General features: G+C 44.0%; 2 long non-coding RNA genes across 8 annotated transcripts in view; one reads left to right on the forward strand and one right to left on the reverse strand.

Annotated features, from left to right (window-relative positions):
• The window catches only part of LOC115088778, a 155925-nt gene extending 148582 nt beyond the window's left edge, over positions 1–7343 (reverse strand). For 3 of the 7 annotated variants that reach the window (XR_003855864.1, XR_003855863.1, XR_003855865.1), the window contains exons 1-2: positions 6654–6765; positions 6407–6439 (exon numbers count right to left, since the gene is read on the reverse strand). This is a non-coding gene — a long non-coding RNA (uncharacterized LOC115088778). Of the gene's footprint in view, positions 1–6406; positions 6440–6536; positions 6615–6653; positions 6766–6895 lie in introns of those variants that run through there. The other 4 variants (XR_003855868.1, XR_003855867.1, XR_003855869.1 and 1 more) reach the window with 4 other exon arrangements.
• A 310-nt stretch (positions 7344–7653) lies between these two features.
• Positions 7654–18251, forward strand: part of LOC115088777 — a 41766-nt gene continuing 31168 nt past the window's right edge. Inside the window, exon 1 of the long non-coding RNA XR_003855862.1 lies at positions 7654–7734. This is a non-coding gene — a long non-coding RNA (uncharacterized LOC115088777). The remainder of the gene's footprint in view (positions 7735–18251) is intronic.

The following is an 18251-nucleotide window of genomic DNA, read 5'->3' on the forward strand; positions in this document are numbered from 1 at the left end:
ACATCTTTACTACCTTCACCGTCTCTGGGTATGACTTCTAATATAGTGCAAGCCATGTCCCATTTTGGGGACACTTCTTGGCATTTCCTCTACTTCATCATTGTCCTTTTGTTGACGTGGCCTCCAGGCCTGAGCATTGTTACTCAAGGCAGGGGTCTCACCAGAGACCTGTACAAAGCTACAGGTGCTGTACGGGTGAAAACTGAAAAGATGCACTGATGAATGGATTATATAGGTATAATCTGTTATGGTGCACCTTACATTAATAGAAAATACCAAGAAAAATTTTTTTTATGTTTTTTTTTTTTTTTAATTTAAAACCTTTCAAAATTACCTACATAGAAAGTAATAGGAGTTGTGCTGCTGTAGCAAAGTTCCAGTCCAGACCTGCACTAGCCCTGAGCAAAAGTAAATATATCTGTATACCCGAGGGCCGCTAGAGGCGAATAAAAGGAGAGTATTTATTTGGGGAAATCAGTGCAAATAAAAATTGTACATATTATATATTTACTGATCACCTCTATGAGTCCCTTCAAGCAATTTACAAAATGCAATCACAATGTACAAATACAAACATATATATCCACTTAAATTTACTAAACCTCAATGGAAATCCCCAACAGCACCTTCCTATTGGCAATGGCGAAATCTTTTTCACAAAACCATGCAAATGGAAGGAGACTGATCCCGTTGGTCCCCCAAGACTAGGAGAAAGATTTTAGCCATTTCGGGGGGGCGCATACATTCAATCTCTAGTCCACATATCACATAGTCTGATACTCAATGGTTAGGAATCCAGCTGTTGTCTTAGAAGGTAACTTAAGCTCATGGGAAACATTTGTAACATTCTTGATTATGACATTTTGATAATGAGGGAGGAGGTTGGAGGGAAATCAGAACAAAATGATTAAAATCTGTACCTTCTATTGTTGTCACACACTTGGTCTGCTAAAGAACTCAATGCAGACTGTGCATCTGTAATTGTTATCTGTTCAATAAGAGTAGGTTAAACTAAACTTACTAAACCTATGCATTAAAAAAAAAAAACCCCAAACAAGACATCCCCTAATCTTAGTCCGTTCAAAGCCCTCAAAATTTGCCCAGGAAATATGTATCGTAAGCCTCTACAGAGTTATCTCTTGTTGTTTTAACCTCTCCTTCCATGCTGTTCTCAAGTTATCCCCCTCCCAGTTACGCTCCCTTGTTATCATGTAATTCAGTCCTGCTGTTCATTTGTGAACGGGTATGATGTCCCTACTAATACCGGTATATAAAAGCTGTCAAATAAATAAATAAATAAATAAATGTTTCCATCTCTCCCTCTCAGTCCCTGCAAGCACAACCACATTATAACTGCTAAGTGATGCAAAATAAACCATGCTTTAATCATCTTACGAAACTTCAACTCTTTGTGCAGTTGACATCCCCTGGGTAGGCTGTTCCAGAACAGAGGATCAGTGGCTGAACGTGCTCTAGATCTAAAGTTTCTGTGGGCCAAGTGGAGGGCCTGAACGAGGCATCTAATATTTTATTTTTATTTTGCTGAAATCTCCCAGTCTGCTTTTATGACAGTTGGTATTTGTGTTTCCTGCCCTCCTCTCTCTGCACTTAAGTCACCCTCCACAGACCATAAAGAATTGGGATGAATCACCCTCCATAGGAAACCTTAGTAGCCATATGTTATTCTGGGTTCTATTGTTTTTCACCATTATAGAGTCATCTCTGAAAACAATTACCTGCACAAGAGGTGATCTTGTCCCTGCTACCTGTTCGCACACCGTAAGGCAGTGCGGCCCCCATGGTCCACACTGGGTCGGCCCCCTTGTGCCTCCCCTACCCAAGGCACAGCCCACAGAGGCGGTGACAAGCAGCTCAGTAATTACTGATGGACATTTCTGTCCAGCTTTCACGAGCTAACAATGAGAGACAGAGAGAGAGAGAGAAAAAACAACACAATCCAAGACGAAGATTAAGCCTCCAGCAGTAGGCAAGGATGAACGTGCCAGGTCTGGAAGAGCTGCCAACAAGGAGGGGTGGGGGGGAAGTTAAGTTACACTACTCCTCCACGGTGCATGAAAGCGAGAAGCATCAATTTTTAAACAAGCCATTTACTTCAGCATCTCGCAGGCCACAATAGCATTAACCCAATTAAAACGCAGAACGGCCTTACAACTTGTCCGGCCACGCAAAGCCCCAGTTAGAAACAGGGCAGCCCACACGGGTTGACGGGGTATCAGTGCCCCACATCGGCTGCAAGTGCCCGGGACCCGTCTGGAGATCAGATGGATCATTTGCCACACCAGAGAACAGGCCTGTTAGTGGCAGTCACTCCCCTCCCCAGCCCTACCAATTTTATTTGCTCACATGTGCGGGCAGCCAGGATCCGCTGGCAGAGCTGTGGCAAGTTCAGAGAGGAGGGAACCTGGTGCACACAAACAAATCCAAGATTTCAAGGAGACAGAGAGAGAGACAGAGAAAAAGGTGCTGGATGAGCAGTCAGCTAACACAGCTTCACAGGGCTCAGACACCAGCAGCTTGAGGCGACATCATGCCAAAAGGCATCAGGATAGTATCCTTTCATATCTGGGGCTGCAAAATATCCCCAGAGATTATCAATGGCCAAAACGTTCAATGCAGGGCCATAGACCAGTAACATGAAACGGGAAGATGCCTATCACACTAATTCACTAACATATCAACATATCACAACATAAAAAAATAATTAAGCAGTTTTTCCTTTTCAATTCTATTTTAGCACACATTTTCTCCAAACCTCTGAATAAGCACAAAGAGAGCAACTACTAGGACTGGCCCAATTACTGTTATTCAGCTCTACAAAAGAAATAAAAGAAAAAGTAATTAACAGTTTTAACCAGGCAATTCCATGAAAATAGCTAAAGCTGAGAACTCTTGAGATAATCAGGATTTCAAATCACCTTAGGGTAGCTCTCTTTAGTGAGGTTTGCTCACATTTTAATGGCAATGACAAAGACTAGAAACACACATCTGCTTAATGAACAGATTTGTAGATAATACCAGAGATTAAGTCATTCTACAAAAACTAAGAAAATAAATATCGGTTATGAATAGCTGAGAAAGACTGACCTGATCAGTAAAACAAACAAAATGTTATATATATATATTATTTCCTCACAGTTGCTGCCACAAAGACCCTTACTGTGCTAAACTTGTAAATTGCTTTTGAATTTTCTAGGTTTTGTTTTATGCACTGATAAGATTGTACTGTTCTCTTTCCACCCCTTTGGGGAGTGGCAGAGTCCCCTGACTCACTCTTGCCTTGAACAAACCAGAGGAAAAGGGAAAGCAATTTACAAGTTTAGTAAAAGTAACAGGCCGATGCAATATCGGCGCGCGTAAAATAGGCACTAATGATTGAGCGCCCACCCGATCTAATATTTAAATGAGATGCCACGGTATAAAGGAGGCACTGGGGGAAACTGTGTCTCCCTAGCACCTCCCTCGGCATCAGGTGCCCAGACGTGTAGTTGTCCGTGTGGGTTAGGAGCGTCTGTTTTCTCCTGCTACCAGCACAATATACATGGCCTGGACTGCGTATATTCAATCGTGAGTTGAGCCGTGCACTAGCTGCAGCACACAGTATTGCATCGGCCTGTTACTGTGCTAAACTTGTAAATTGCTTTCCAGTTTTCGTTCAAGGCAAGAGTGAGACAGGGGGACTCTTGCTATTCCCCAAAAGGGTGAAAAGAGAACAGCCCAATCTTATCAGTGCACAAGTTATAGTTATGTAAACTGAGGTCCAGAGCCACAAAGTGACTTGCCCAAAATCACAGAGCGCTATAAGTGGAGGAGTGAGCAGATTAGGAAATGATATGGGATCATACCTGCCCTTGTAAAGGTTTTAATACATACTACATAATTTCATTTAATTTGAAACGTATGTCCCAACTTTCGTGACCGGTCAGCCAGTCCAAAATGGATTACCTGGATTAAAAGAATGTTAAAAGGGAAAATAAAACTATTGGACAGAAATACATTTACACTGTAACCAGGAACCATATGCATTTAGCTGGGCAAGAGCATTATGGGGAAAAAAGATAAACCACTTTTGAAAACTGCTAATTTTATTTGCAAAATTTTATTGGAAGATTTGAGCATTAAAATGCCAGAAAGAAAATTCTGTGGAAAAAACCGCACCCAGGACCTGACTTGATTAGTCAGCCACAGTTATCACTTGTCTCCCACTCATTAGTTTACTGAATAAGGCTGCAATATGATAAGGGGAAGAGGCTAGAGGCTATTAACAGTACAGTTAAAGTAGCTGGAGTTGGCTCTGGGCCAGGTTTCTCATCTCTATATCAGTCTCACTTGTTCATAATGCAGATTAAAAAAAAAAAATGGCAAAAGATTTCACACACACATTTCACTTTCAAAACAGAGAAAAGCAGCTGCCCTGCCCACCAGTTCTGACACACACATACAGATGTTCCAGGTACAGATTAATTTATCCCACCAGGGACTGTAATGGGGGAGGGGTGGGAGGAGGAGGAAGAGTGGCAGTCAAAAAAGCAAACAGAATGTTGGGAATTATTAGGAAGGAAATGGTGAATAAAATGGAAAATGTCATAATGCCTCTGTATCGCTCCATGGTGAGACCGCACCTTGAATACTGTGTACAATTCTGGTCACCGCATCTAAAAAAAGATATAGTTGCAATGGAGAAGGGCAACCAAAATGATAAGGGGAACGGAACAGCTCCACTATGAAGAAAGGTTAAAGAGGTCAGGACTGTTCAGACTCCAGAAGAGATGGCTATGTGGGGATATGATAGAGGTCTACAAAATCACAAAAGGACTTGAATGGGTAAATGTGAATTGGTTATTTACTCTTTTGGATAATACAAGGACTAGGGACACAAAGTTAGAAAGTAGCACATTTAAAACAAAAATGGAGAAAATTATTTCACTCAATGCATAATTAAACTCTGGATTTGTTGCCAGAGAATGTGGTTAATGCAGTTAGTATAGCTGGGTTTAAAAAAGGTTAAGTTCCTGGAGGAGAAATCCATAAACTGCCATTAATCAATAGGGAATAGCCACTGCTTGTTGCCAGCATTCATAGCATATGATCTATTTAACATTTGGGTACTTAAGTGTTGGACCAGCCACCATTGGAGAAAGGATACTGTGCTTGATGAACCTTTGGTCTGACCCAGTATGGCATATGTTATGTTCTTATGTAATTTAAATTCTACATTTTTACCCAAAGCCAGTTCAAAGCAGAATACAAACTCATATCAAATACAACTAATTAAATACATATAGTAAAATAAAAAAGACCACTGATCCAATTTATAATATATTGTCAAAATTGAAATCAACTAAAATCTCAACCACAATAAAAATACAATAAAAGAATAACAGTTTATGCAAACCCACCAAACCCCCCCATACCCAAAACAAAAAAAAACAAATAAAACAGAAAAAGGAAGCAAAAATGTCACCAATTATTAAATAGATTTTCTCTATATTCCAGGGCACCCGATTATGGGTTTTTATTATTTGCATTTTTAGCATGTGTGCTGTTTAGTGGATTCATTATTTCCAGCTGCACATTTATAGAAGTGATTCGCCCTAGAAGCACTCATGAACCCAATATCAATAATAATAAAGGTTTTCTCCTTTTATTAAAAAAGAAAGGAGTAGAAAAAATTTTTTAGGAAGAAAAAAAACCCCTCACTTTTTTTTTAATTTGTTAAGGGCATATTTACACCTAGCAGAATGAAAGTCCAGCACTGGGTTTTAAGCAAAAGGAACTGTGGCTGCCAGACTGGAATAGAAAAATCCCGCCCTTAGCTGATAGACAGACCCCCTCCCAGTTTGATGCCCCAGGGTACAACAAGCTTTCAGATCCCCGGCTCTGCGAGCGGAGGTAATTTAGCTTTACTGCTATCACTGCATTAGCGTCAATGAAGCAGAGAGAAATCCTGCACTAGCAGATGTGAATGTTTCTACGGTCTATGATGTTTGGGGAGGGGTTTTTGGTTTGTTTGTTTTTTAAATAATTGTGTACAATGCTTTGGGGCTCCCGGCATAGGGATTAAAACTGTATCAAAATGGGAAAAAAAAAACAACCCAATTCACCCGAAAGAATTTACACCCCACTGCAATCTTTGTCAATCTTTAAAAAAAAAAAAAAAAAAAAACCTAACAAAAAAAAACCCCAGCTAAGGATTCCCTTTCTGTTTAAGATTAACGGCGTCTCCAGACTTTGGCACAATAACAAGGGTGCACGCCTTTCAGACCTGCAAGATTAAAGTCGTCATAAAAAAAACAAACAAAAAAACAAGTTTGACAATGCACCCCCCAACCTTCCCTGTAACGAAAAGCATATTCCAAGCTTATTGTAAAACGGATTACTTTCCTACCTTTCTAGGCGGTCCTGGGCAATCTTCTGCGACCTAAAGGAGAATCAGGACCATGTTAATAAGAACAACAGAAGCAATGGGCTGAGTAATTATTTTCTCTAGTCCCTTAGGTAAAAACGCTTTCCCTTACATGCAAACGTCACGGCCCCCAGGTCATTAATTTTCCTGCGCTTCTGGCACCTTTAATTTCCCGTTGCTCACGAAACAGCAGACTTTCTACCTCTCTTTCACCATTTATCGTGGTTACCTGCGCAGGTCCCCTCTACAAGGGCCGGGAAGGAGCGCGATTCTGGGAACCTTCCGCCGAGCCTCTGCGAGTCGCTCTTACCATTTCACTTCCAGCACGTGGTGGGTGGGTGGGTGGGTGGGGGGGGGGTCTGCCCAGGCCTGCTGACTTATATTTCACTTTTTGAAAGTCACACAGAGAAAACCGAAACGAAAGAAAACGCCCGCCCGAATAAAAAAAAAAAAACAAACAAACCCCATCACCTTCCCCGGAGAGCAGATGAGGAAGGGGAACGTGTACTTCAATCGCCCACATTTACCCTGCTCGGTAATTAATTCAGAGGTCCAAGGCGGGCTGGATCCGTCCCTCAAAGACCGCGAGGAAGCGGCGACTCGAGGAGTCCGGGGAGAGGGCTGTACATTAATTCCGTTTATTATGTGAAGGGGGTGGGGGGCAGAGCCTTTCAGTTCCCTAAACTCCAGGCATAGGCGGGGCTAGGGGGGGGGAGTGAGTACCCCCCCCCTTTCTTTTTCCAGGTGCACGGAGCCCGTCTAAGGTCCTCGCCGACGAGGGACAGAGAAGAGCGATAGAGGCCCGCGGATCCCCCTCCCTTCCAGAAATGCGCGGGGGAAGGTTCCCAGGGACGAAGACCGCAGGGGCCGGGCAAAAAAACTTCACACCCCGAAAACCTTTCCTCCGGCCGGTAACCGGGAGATGGAGAACTGCGCCGACCCTCCTCCGCCCGGGGGGGGACAGGGAGCACGCGCGCCGCCAGGGCTGGCGATCTCCGGACCTCAGGGGAGGAGGGGGAAGTGACGCTCGTCTCTGCGAGGGGAGGGGGAAGGAAGTGTGCGCGCAGTATTAGTGTCCCCCCCGCCCGCGTGTGAGGGAGAGGAAAAGCAGTTAGTGACATCTCTTGTGGACGGGGGAAGGGGATTAGTAACCCCCACCCTCTTGCCAGGGCGTGGGGGAGGGGTTTAGTGATATCACCAGTGTGCAGAGGAGGGGGAAAAGGATTTAGTGGCTCCCCATGTGCTGGAAGAAGAGTTGGTGAAGCGGGGGAAAGTTACTAACCAGCCTTGCGCGTGAGGGAAGGAGAGAAGTAAGTTATTCCTCCCCTTCGCCCCACAGTGTTGGGGGAGGGAGAAAGGGGTTATTATCCCCAGTACGTGAAGAAGGCAGGCATTGGTGCCTCCTGAACCCCATGTGCCAGCAGCCAGAGCTGGAGATTTGGCCGTCTCTGCCTGGGAGTGAGTGAGTGAGGGAGGGGTGGATTCATGTCTCTCTTGTGTAGGGGAGGGCACTCCTTTCTCCTAGATGTGGCAGGGTTGGATTGCCCGACTTTCCTCACCATTACCCCATGTGTCTGTGTGTGTGTGTGAGAGAGAGAGAGTTGTGTGCAGAAGCTTAGTTAATGCTTCCTGTGTGTGTGTGTGGTGTAGAGGGGGATGGGTTGCAGGGAGCCTCCTAGCTCTTCCCATGTCTTTGTTGAAGGATTCAGTCTAGCAGATGACGGGTGTGGGTAGAAGACTAGCCTGGTGGATAAGGGAGCAGTGAGCTGAGAACCCGGCCAGGCTTCAAATCCCACTCCTGCTGCTTGGGGCAAGTCACTTCACTTTCCATTGTCTTAGGTAAAATACTATCCCCTCTGGGGATAGAGACAAAGACCTACATCCACATTTAACTTGCCTTAAGCTACTGATGGAAAAGGTGTGAGCTAAATACACAATACAAAAAAAAAAGGGAGGAAGGTAATCAAGGGTTCAGCTGCTGTCCTCTCCCACAGAGATAGAAAAAGCACAGGGAATGATGTGTAGGAGACAGAAGGGAACAGCTAGTAAGGAAGGACATAGGTGAGGGGGTATAGGCATAGGGGAGAGGCTGTGAAGGTGAGATGAGGTGTAACTGAGTCACACTCTGTTTATGTGCGAGTCTGGTGGCAGCGCTACACTTCCGAAGGCCGAGAGAGGATTCTGTGTGACCAGTACAGGGGCTGGGAGCTGGCTTTCTTTCGGGGGGCATGCATTTATTGCTAGCAACCTTTCCCTGCAGCAGACCTAAAAGAATATACAACTGCATATAGTTCCGTTCATCTTTCTGGCCATTTGTGAAATTGCACAACTGTTACATGAAACAGCAGATACTGAAAGCCTTTTAACCCACCCCACCCCCCACCAAAAAGGAAAAGAGTATTTTCTTGCTGCTGCTGGGCACCCGTGCCTGTGTGCAGGATCTGAGTCGGTGAGTAGACTAGGGCAGCTGGCCTCATCTTGCTGGGGAAGGTACAGAGCACACTGGCACAGAACTTGCAGTTTCATCTCACACTTGGCAATTTTTGGTAGAGGAACCATCATATGGTTACAACACTACCCGGGTCTCACCAATGGTATGTGGGGGGAGGGGGGTGAGAGGGAGGGGGGTGTGTGCAGCTTCACACCCCTGTGCTGTGTGACACCAGTAGTGAGTGCTCAGTGGCTCCCAAAACGCTCCCTCCCCATCTTTCTTAACTTTCTCTTTAGGGCCAGAGCTAGGAGGAAACCAGAAAGCGAGAGAGAGAGAGAGGGGAGAATAACTTTGGCAACACATGTACAATTTTACAAATAAAGTAAAGTTTCCTGAATCTGAAAAAGAAAGATCAGCACCAGAGCCACAGGTGTCGAGATGGGGTGGGCCCTAGGAGCCAAGGACTGACAAAAGTCTGACCCTTCCTGCAGAATTGCTTCGGGAGATTCAGGGCTGGGTCAGGCAGGCAGCAGCCGCTCCAGCGGTAGGAAGCGACCAGCGGTGGGCCAGCCACAACTTCCCGCTCTGCCCCTCTGCTGCTTTGAACCTCACAGGCCTCTGCGCAGTCATTCAAAGCTGGGCCAGGAGGCAGAGGAGGAGGATGCAGCCTGAGGCAGCACCACTTTCCTTCTCCAGCTGCAGATCAGTTATCAGCCTGGGGAAGGGGATGGTAGGGGGAGAAAGGAATGGAGAGCGAGAAAGGGAGGAGGAGGAGGGAGGATGAGAGAGAGAGTGTTAATTGGGAGGCAAGTCATGGAGGGGGCGGAGCTTGGTTGGCTTGGCCCCCTCTAACTAACAAGGCATTCCATTGCCCCATGACCAAAACTTTATAACTATCTTGGTTATAGCTCTTCTGCACTTTGTAATCGTCGGTGCAGTGTGCTGCGGCAGTCAAAAAAGCAAACAGAATGTTGGGAATTATTAGAAAAGGAATGATGAATAAAATGGAAAATGTCATAATGCCTCTGTATCGCTCCATGGTGAGACCGCACCTTGAATACTGTGTACAATTCTGGTCGCCGCATCTCAAAAAAGATATAATTGCGATGGAGAAGGTACAGAGAAGGGCTACCAAAATGATAAGGGGAATAGAACAACTCCCCTATGAGGAAAGACTAAAGAGGTTAGGACTTTTCAGCCTGGAGAAGAGACGACTGAGGGGGGATATGATAGAGGTCTTTAAAATCATGAGAGGTCTAGAACGGGTAGATGTGAATCGGTTATTTACTCTTTCGGATAGTAGAAAGACTAGGGGGCACTCCATGAAGTTAGCATGGGGCACATTTAAAACTAATCGGAGAAAGTTCTTTTTTACTCAACGCACAATTAAACTCTGGAATTTGTTGCCAGAGAATGTGGTTAGTGCAGTTAGTATAGCTGTGTTTAAAAAAGGATTGGATAAGTTCTTGGAGGAGAAGTCCATTACCTGCTATTAAGTTCACTTAGAGAATAGCCACTGCCATTAGCAATGGTTACATGGAATAGACTTAGTTTTTGGGTACTTGCCAGGTTCTTATGGCCTGGATTGGCCACTGTTGGAAACAGGATGCTGGGCTTGATGGACCCTTGGTCTGACCCAGTATGGCATTTTCTTATGTTCTTATTTATTTATTTATTTAGGGATTTTTATATACCGCAGTACGTAAAAAGATACATCACCGCGGTTTACAATAAACAATAATTAGCAACAGGCTTTACAGATAACAGGTATGAATGATAACAGGCAGTACAGACAGTAAACCATAAATTAATATAATGTTTTACATACAAGAATGATATCGGATGTAACTAAAAATCATTTACGAACCAACACAAAACCTTAGAACATAAAAGTCAATAATAGAGCTGATAGTAACCACAGGAACTAAATTGATCAAAGCCTGGGTATAACTTGTCATCCCAGTAAAGTTTCTTGAATTTGAATCGATGAGTGAACAGACCAATGGCAAATAAATCCATTTCCTATTCTGACCCAATAAACTAAGACCTGGGGTGTGCTGAACTGATAAGTGTGTATATATATAGAGAGAGCCAAGCCATGCCACATATTTTACTTTCAGAAATTAACGCCTGCCTTTGGCAGGCGTTAATTTCAGCCAGCACTGGGAAAGTGTACAGAAAAGCAGAAAAAACTGCTTTTCTGTACACCCTTCGACTTACTATCATAGTGATAGTAAGTCGGAGACCCCAAAAGTAAAAAAAAAGTAAAATCTGCCCACGGGTTGGAAGACAGACTTTTGCCGGCGTCCGTTTTCCAAACCCGTGGCTGCCAGCCAGTAAAATTGAGCGTCGGCTCTCAAACCCGCTGACAGCCGCCGCTTCTGTCAAAAAGGAGAGCACCTCCTTTTACCGCGGGCCCTCATTTGAATATTTCTTTTTTCTGATTCACACGCCCAGGAGAGTGGCCTGGGCGCTCGCCGGCTCTCCCGTGGGGTCTTCTGTATCGGCCTGATTGTTTGTTCCCACAGACCTGTAGTGCAGACCTCTCCAGCTGCCTTGTCAGTCCTGGAGAACGTGCAGCGCTTTTCGGGCTGTGACACCTCTTACTGGACCAAGGCAAGGATTATCCAAAGAGAATTTTATAGGTAAGCTTTAGAGAACACATGGCTCTCTCTCATCCTGAGACATGACAACATCTTAAGAAGAGACCCATGTTCTTCTGACAGCTCGCGCTACAACATATTTGGACAGTTCTTATGATGAGAGGTATCATAGTATGCAAAAAATCCAGTCTTCCGTAGGCAGCAACTGGTGGCCAGGCTCAAGAGTCCACGTTAGCTCTATTCTGGAGAAAGCTGCAGTTTGTGGCCCCCTTGCTGAGGACTGTTGCTGCGATGGCAGGGCTGAGGTGGTGGTGGGGCAGGGTATATAAAAATAGTTGGGCTACAGTGCCATGAGCCTTCACATCCAAGAGAAGCTGGAAGCGCAAAAGTGCAGAAGGAAACTGTTGGCCAAGAGAATTGCAAGATATAAAACTATTATTCTAAAGCCAATAAAAGTAAAAATAAACCATATCTTTTTTTTTTTAAAGTTCATATTTCCTCTGGTGTGCTCATCCATTACCTTAATGCACCTCCCTGCTTAAAAGCTACCTGTTGCTTGTTGACAGGTAAATCCATTGTGCAGGACATAAAAAATTACTATACTGGGTCAGACCAAGGGTCCATCAAACCCAGCATCCTGTTTCCAACAGTGGCCAATCCAAGCTACAAGTTCCTGGCAAGTATTCAAAAACTAAGTATATCCCATGCTACTGATGCCAGTAATAACAATGGCTATTCCTTAAGTCAACTTGATTAATAGCAGTTAACTTATCCAAATCTTTTTAAACCTAGCTACACTAACTGCACAAACACATCCTCTGGCAACAAATTCCAGAGCTTAATTGTGCGTTGAGTGAAAAATAATTTTCTCTGATTAGTTTTAAATGTGCTACTTGCTAACTTCATGGAGTGCCCCCTAGAGCAAATAAATGATTCACATCTACCATTCATGATTTTAAAAACCTCTCTCATCTCCATTTCCCCCCCTAAGCCGTCTCTTCTCTGAGCTGAATAGCCCTAACCTCTTTAGCCTTTCCTCATAGGGGAGCTGTTCCTTTATTTATTTATTTATTTATTTATTTAGGACTCTTATATACTGATATTCTTGTAACAAGTTACAAATCACTTCGGTTTACATTATAACAAAATCCTGTGCAAAAGAATGCATTACATTAAAACAAGGATGAGCAAACTTGGATCCAAGTAACATGGTTTAACATGGGAGTTTAACATGGGGATAACTGGAAAAGATCGTCTGCATAAAGAACCAAAAGCTAGAGATGTTGTTCTACTGGCGAGCAGCATAACTGACTCTAAGGTATAAAAAGACTCTACTGATCGTCTGAGCAAGAGAAGGCTTGTTCCATCCCCATTATCATTTTGGTCGCCCTTCTCTGTACCTTCTCCAGTGCAACTATATCTTTTCTAAGATGCGGTGGCTAGAATTGTACACAGTACTCCAGGTGCGGTCTCACCATGGAGTGATACAGAGGCATTATGACATTTTCTGTTTTATTCAGTATTCCATTCCTAATAATTCCTAACATTCTGTTTGCTTTTTGGACTGCCACAGCACACTGAGCCGACGATTTCAATGTATTATCCACTATGATGCCTAGATCTTTTTCCTGGGTGATAACTCCTAATATGGAACCTAACATCATGTAACTACAGCAAGGGTTATTTTTCCCTATATGCAGTACCTTGCATTTGTCCACATTAAATTTCATTTGCCATTTGAATCCCAATCTTCCAGTCTTGCAAGCTTCTCCTGCAATTTATCACAATCTGCTTGTGATATAACTACTCTGAATAATTTTGTATCATCTGCAAATTTGATTATCTCACTCGTTATATTCCTTTCCAGATCATTTATAAATAAATTGAACAGCCCCAGAACAAGTACAGATCCCTGAGGCACTCCACTGTTTACTCTTTTCCATTGAGGAAATTGACCATTTAATCCTACTCTCTGTTTACTGTCTTTTAACCAGTTTGAAATCCGTAAAAGGTCATCACTTCCTATCCTATGACTTTTTAGTTTTCTTAGAAGCCTCTAATGAGGGACTTTGTCAGACACCTTCTGAAAATCCAAATACACCCTATCTACTGGTTCACCTTTATCCATATGTTTATTAACCCCTTCAAAAAAATGAAGATTTGTGAGGCAAGACTTCCCTTGGGTAAATCCATGCTGACTGTGTTCCATTAAACCATGTCTTTCTATATGCTCTGTAATTTTGATCTTTAGAATAGCTTCTACTATTTTTCCCAGCACTGAAATTAGGCTCACTGATCTATAGTTTCCCGGCTCACCCCTGGAGCCCTTTTTAAATATTGGGGTTACATTGGCCACCATCCAGTCTTTAGGTACGATGGATGATTTTAATGATAGGTTACAAATTTTAACTAATAGATCTGAAATTTCATTTTTTAGTTCCTTCAGAACCCTGGGGTGCAAAGAATTCATTTAGTCTTTCTGCAATGGCCTTATCTTCCCTAAGAACGCATTTAACCCCTCGGTCATCTAATGGCCCAATGGACTCCCTCACAGGTTTCTTGCTTCGGATATATTTTTTAAAAGATTTTATTATTTTGCCTCTACAGCCAACTGCATTTCAAATTCTCTCTTCGCCTGCCTTTTCAATCTTTTACACTTAACTTGACATTGCTTATGCTTTATCCTATTTTCTTCAGATGGATCTTTCCAATTTTTGAATGAAGATATTTTGGCTGAAATAGCCTCTTTCACCTCACCTTTTAATCATGCCAGTAACCATTTTGCCTTCCACCTTTCCTGGTGCAAGGAATCAGGGCCTGCGCATCCATTAGGCGAACTTCGGTAGTCGCCTAGGGCGCCGAGCCGTAGGGGGCGCTGAAGAGCAGCCACGTGGTGCTGCAAGCGAGGCCTATCCCGCTCACGGCAAAGAGAAATAGAGACAGTGTGCTTTTAAAACAAATATCTAATTATTCCAATATATGGCCTCCTTAACTTCCTCACACAGACTCTCAAGAGGCCACACTACTTGCATCCGACTCTGCTGTTTTTAACTCGAAGACCACCCCCCACCCTCTCCACATATTTGTGTTTAGAGTGCATGTTTCAAGAGTCAGGGACTGTCTATCTTGGGGATAATTTTCAAAGGCACTTGTGTGCATAAAACCCGATTTTTATGTGCACAACTGGGTCTTTGAAACCAGCTCTGGCACTCATGCATGTGGAAATATGTGCAGACCTCGATTATTTCACGTGTACTTTTATGCACATAATAAACAGGTGTTCTGGGGGAGGGGCGGGGGTGAGATTTACGTGCACGCTTCAGATTTTTGAAGGTGTACCTGTAAATCCACACGTGCAAAGTTACATACCGCTCTTGAGCCAGTGTAACTCTGCATGTATGTCGGGGGGGAGGGGCGAGGAAGGAGTGTTTCTGTGCACAGCCACAAATTTCCAAAGCAGATTTCTGCCTATGGATCCTCTTAGCAAAAGTCTGGCGCAGCGGAAGTGCGTGGGTGAAAAGATACCCGCAGACTTTACCCTGTGCGGGCTGTTTGAAAATGACTCTCTCCCTGTGTCTGTAATGCACTGCATTCACGTGGGAGCGCTCTACAAATGACCAGGAGAATAATTTATGGCCAAGGCCCTTAAGTCTCCTGCTGCAGCTCACTGCTAGGCTGCGTGGCGATGGTTCAAACAAGTTTGCAGTGCAGGCTTTGAGGTTCTGGGGCGCGTTTGCATACATTTGCATATTGTTGATGCAGCTTGATATGTTCAGAAAGTCAACTTTTATTGAAAAATGTTTACTTATTTTCATTCAAAAAAATACAGAGGTGCACATCCAAAAGCCATTTAGATGGATAACTGAAAAATCTATCCGTCTAAATGACAAATATGGCATATTAGCCAAAGTAGTTATCCGGCTATAATTTACCTGGATAAAAACGGTGCATTCTGGGTGTGTATATCTGAGTAGGTTAGCTTAGATACCTTTAGACCTTACATTTCCAGCACAGCTGCTAAGAGCTACATTGGAAGCAGCTGGGATCACCACAAACAGTGGTTCCAAGCCCTATAAGGACCTATTTAAAGGTACAAGGTGGGTGAGAGACCTTGGGGGATGGGGAGTGGAGAGTGCTGAGAAGGTATTATTACTTTTAAATATTTACTGGGGAGGTGGGGAGGGACAGGAACAGAGCTGGAGGTCTGAAGCTGGTCAATGAAATTTTTATTAGCTGAGATGCGAGTGGGGTCCTGGCCTACCGGGGAGTTTATTATTAATGGTGGTGGGCTGGGAATCGGACTGAGGCCTGGGGTGCTGCTAGTTTTTTTTGTTTCTTACAGGATCATCACTTATCTGGATATCTTTACCCGGGTAAGTGGCAGATTGTCCGGCCACGTAGGTTAAACAACTAACTGGCCATATTCAAATACAGCCAGTTAGGTTTAAGTTATCTGGCTACATGTAGCTGGATAACGTTTGGCTGGCATATCCCACTGAATAAACAAGACAAGATATCTGGCTAACTTGTCCAGTAACCGGCTTACCGAATATGGACCTCAAAATATTTTAACACTTTAATTTTTTTAAATCTTTTCCTGTCTGTTCTTTTCCCTTTTCTGCTTTTACTTGTCATTCCTTCTTCTCTTTCACTTCCTTTAATCTCTTGTCTTTTTTTTCTCTGGCCCTGCCCTCTCCCTTTACAGACTATTTCTCCCCCTCTCCCAAATGCAACCCCTTTCTTCTCTCGCCTTTCTCCCGTAATCGCATAACCCCAGTGGTGCTCAGACCGGACCTCAGGGAGGCTCCCAGGATACCCCTACCGAATACCAATGAGATATATTTGCATGGACTGATGCCCTGCCTCCAATGTATGCAAATGTATCTCTGTGTACAATGCTGAATACCCAGAAACGGGCAAAAAGAGGATCGGACACAAAATTAAAAAAAGAGAGACATTCCCAATATCATCGCAGAAGGCACCGCTGAGAACCTTTCTAAACTCCACTGCTCCATTGCTCTTTGTAAAAAGTGTAGCACGATTTAAACCACCCCCTCCGGCCCCCCCCTCCCCCCCCCCCCCCCGGGGGTGCTACTTCAGATCGCTCAGTGTTCTCTCTACCAAGTGGTTTCTGCATTTAGCTACATTTTTCACCCTTACTGCTCACTTTAAGTCAAGTGCATTCTTGCTCCTTGATTGCAGCCTGTCAGAGAGCTGCGTGTACCCTTCTGAACTTCTGTTACCCGCTCTCAAACGGCTTGTCAAACCCTCGGAAAGGCAGGCTATCCATCTCCAACTGAATAAAATTAAATCCCCCTGCAACCAGGAAGATACCTAAAAAGGAATGAGCTATTGCATCCCCCAAAAATACGGCACGCAAAGGCAGCCCTTCTGGTTTTACAAACTTTGTAACCTTTCACGGCTGCCAGGAAGTGCACCCTTTACTTTTTATTTATCACTTTGGTTTTCTCTCTTTCATTTAATTTAATTTAAAACATCTGTATGCCGCCACTCCATTGTCCAGGGCAGCTTAGAAATTAAAACCTTCCTCTTTACAATAAAACAATTTAATAATAGAATCCTCTTCTGCATTTTTACTTGCTACACTCTTCTTCTTCTTAAAGCTTTAATTTAAGTTTACAGAAGGCAATCCACATCTGATTCAAACACCAGCTTGTTGGTGCTGAAACGCTTCACAGGAGAGCAGAGCGTTTTTGAACGTCTTAAAAACAGGGTTCCTGCTGCCAGCGTTCTACGTGGCACATTTATTTTTAGTTAAGTATTAGGTGTTGGACATAGTTTTTGCTTGTAGATGCTATTAGGTCTGCTTTTATGTCCCCTTGTTTAATTGCTTTGATTTTTTGTTAATCTGTATTGATTTGCACATATTTATTTTTGTCTGTTCCCTGCTCCCGCCTTGACGCCCTCTCTCTCTCTTTATAGATATATATTTTAAATATTTGGCGGAATATATCAGGAAATTAAAAATAAACCGCAGGGCTTAGGGGGGGGAAGACACCTCTTCTACGCGCAACGGCCGGACCTGATTCTGGAAGGCACAAGTACGCAAACTCCGCAGTCCGGAGGGCATGGCCTCCTTCCCCGCGAGGTGTACGGCGCGCGCCGTTCTGGGGGCCGTGTTGGTCCTGCAGGAAAAAAAAAAAGAGTTCTCAGCAGGCTGCGATCCGTTTTGGGGTTTTTTTTTTTTTGTTTTTGTTTTTAACTGGACGAACCTAAGGGGCAGTGCGAAGACGCCCTTGCACCTGAATGTTTTCAGACCATGGGAGATCCTTTCTGTGAAAGCCCAGGCGATCTCCCCCCACCAAAAAAAAAAACCTCCCACACAGCATCATCCTTGGACAGCTGGCCTGCCTCAGCAGACACCCAGGCTTTGCGGGATTATTGTTAATATTATTTTGTCACTCGGCGGTCTCTCTGCCTATCCTATTCGTCATCAGCATGAGCCTGTCCTGCCGGTAACCGGAATTACTCGGTCTGCACCCTTCAAGCCCCCTCGCATTTCAGGACGCCGCGCGCTCACGTGCGAGCTCCCTCTTTCGACCGCCAAAGCGAGCGATCACGCCCTTTCTTACCGACGTTTGCATCGGCTCTGCGAGGGCCAGGCGCTGCACACGCACCAAGGGCCACACGTTCTTGTGTCTAATATGACAAAAATGCTTACCAGATCTGGCCCTAAAGGATTATTTCTTTACCTTTTAAAATTTGTTGTTTTCACGTTCACCTTACCCTTCCTAAACACACTGCCCCTTCCCTTTCAGCCCCCTAGGCACCC

This window comes from Rhinatrema bivittatum, chromosome 3 (assembly GCF_901001135.1).
Source record: "Rhinatrema bivittatum chromosome 3, aRhiBiv1.1, whole genome shotgun sequence".
In the NCBI taxonomy this organism is placed as follows: Eukaryota; Metazoa; Chordata; class Amphibia; order Gymnophiona; family Rhinatrematidae; genus Rhinatrema; species Rhinatrema bivittatum.